The sequence below is a fragment of the Idiotropiscis lumnitzeri genome, chromosome 19 (assembly GCF_059441095.1).
Source record: "Idiotropiscis lumnitzeri isolate Australia: NSW breed Sydney's pygmy pipehorse chromosome 19, RoL_Ilum_1.0, whole genome shotgun sequence".
In the NCBI taxonomy this organism is placed as follows: domain Eukaryota; kingdom Metazoa; phylum Chordata; class Actinopteri; order Syngnathiformes; family Syngnathidae; genus Idiotropiscis; species Idiotropiscis lumnitzeri.
In genome coordinates, this window is record NC_142409.1 from 592,685 (window position 1) to 595,184 (window position 2,500).

General features: G+C 42.0%; 1 protein-coding gene across 3 annotated transcripts in view; it reads right to left on the reverse strand.

Annotated features, from left to right (window-relative positions):
• Positions 1–2,500, reverse strand: part of fam162a (family with sequence similarity 162 member A) — a 24,701-nt gene that overhangs the window by 15,951 nt on the left and 6,250 nt on the right. The gene's annotated exons all lie outside the window — the stretch shown is intronic.

The following is a 2,500-nucleotide window of genomic DNA, read 5'->3' on the forward strand; positions in this document are numbered from 1 at the left end:
TTTATTTGATACCGTAGCAATGCTAACGCAACAGCGACCAACCTCGGATAGCTCTTCCTATTCAGCTCACGATTTTATGCAATTTTTTACTCAGAAGATAGAATGTATTCGTGATGAGATTAAAGACACTGTTCTTAAAATTACGTCGAATTCCGCGATAAATGGTGTTAATAGGGACATTAGGGCTGATAACTCGTCCGATAACCTTATGTCAATTTAAAAAAATATCTCTTGAGAGCCTAACAAAATTGGTTAGTGCGGCAAAACCGACAACTTGTGTGCTCGATCCGCTTCCTGGCAAACTAATTAAAGAACTGTTTACGACCCTAGGACCGTCTGTTTTAAATATAATTAATCTATCACTTACCACGGGTGTAGTACCAGCAGCTTTTAGGACCGCCGTTATCCGACCGTTACTTAAGCAACCAAACCTTGACCCAGAGAGTCTCATCAACTATAGGCCGGTTTCAAATCTTCCGTTTATTGTAAAAATTCTTGAGAAAGTCGTAGCGCAACAACTTAATGAATATATGACTGCTAATAATCAATTTGAACCTTTCCAATCGGGTTTTAGAGCCGACCACTCTACTGAGACGGCCCTTGCTAAAGTTACTAATGATCTTCTCATAGCTATGGACGCCGACACCTCATCAATATTACTCATACTCGATCTTAGTGCCGCTTTTGATACCGTTGATCATAACATATTATTAAAACGCCTTGAAACGTGTGTTGGCATTTCAGGTTCAGCGCTTTCTTGGTTTAATTCGTATCTGTCGGAGAGGACGCACCGTGTAATTCATGGCAATACGACTTCGGATCTTTGTAAGATCACATGTGGAGTTCCGCAGGGATCGGTACTTGGACCTCTATTGTTTAGCATCTATATGCTACCGCTTGGTGATATTATGCGGAAATATAACATTAGTTTTCACTGTTATGCTGATGATACGCAATTATACATGCCGTTGGATATAACGAATCCGTGCGACTGCTATAAATTAGAGGCGTGCCTTGCCGAAATTAAACAATGGATGTCTTTCAATTTTTTGCGTCTTAACTCAGATAAAACCGAGATGCTCATCATTGGACCAGCGCGTCATCGGTACCTTTTCAAAGACACCACTCTGAATATCGATAAATGTAATATTACCCAAAAGGATTCAACAAAAAATCTCGGTGTTATATTTGACGCAACTATGTCATTTCAAATGCACATTAAAAATATTACTCGAACTGCGTTTTTTCATCTGCGTAACATTGCTAAAATTCGCCCAATTCTATCAACGTGTGACGCGGAAATCTTAATCCATGCGTTTGTTACGTCTCGCCTGGACTATTGTAACGCTTTGCTCTCGGGTCTCCCCATGTCGAGTATTAAAAGTCTGCAGTTAGTTCAAAATGCAGCAGCTAGACTCTTAACTAAGACGAGAAAGTTTGATCATATTACCCCGATATTAGCCAATTTGCATTGGCTTCCGGTCCACTTGAGATGTGATTTTAAAGTTCTGCTACTTACTTTTAAAATATTGCACGGCTTAGCACCTTCCTATCTCGTTGACCTCGTGGTACCATATGTTCCGTCCCGAAACCTTCGCTCACAAAATGCTGGTCTTTTAGTGATCCCGCGAGCCAAAAAGAAGTCCGCAGGTTCTAGAGCGTTCTCTATTCGGGCACCAATGCTTTGGAATGCACTACCCTCAGATATTAGAGGCGCCACTTCAGTAGAAATGTTCAAAACACTATTAAAGACGCATTTATACTCATGTGCATTTAGCTGAAATATTTGTTGGCCTGTTTACTGCCGCTTTTTTTTTTCTCTTTTGTTTTCTTTTCTGCCCCCTTTTCCCCCGGCTGGGGGATTAGGTGACGGTGACCCACTAGGAAGTTTAAGGCATTGACCAACTGGGCATGCACCTGTTCCAGTGATGTCGTCTTCCTGCAGCGCGACATTTGATCAATTTATTTATATACTTTAGCATCTAATTTAATTATTTGTTGGCCTGTTTACTGCCGGTTCTTCTCTTTTCTGCCCCCTCCTTCCCCTGCTTGGGAATTAGGTGATGGGGACATGCTTTGAAGATTACGGCACTGACGAACCGGGAAGGGACCTGCTCTGCCGAAGTCGTCTTCATGCAGCGCCTTTTCTGATTTCCTTATATTTCAGCACTTCATTGAACTACTTGTTGGCCTGTTTGCTATTTCTGTTCTTTCTTTTCTGTTCCCAATTCCCCGAATTAGGTGATGGCGATTCACTTGGAAGTGGCTGTACTGAATTTACACCAACTGACTGGTACAAGATCGAAGGCTCATCTTCGGATATGCTGCCATGGATATTACGGCCCTGGATGAGGACCCACTCCACTGAAGTCATCCTCTTGCAGCACTTCATTCAATTGACTCTTATATTATCTCATCTATCATTGCATAGCATCATTGTATGTGTCAAATGTTGCCCAGTTGGCATCCATTGCAGCCTGGTCATCCTGGAAGGGGGATT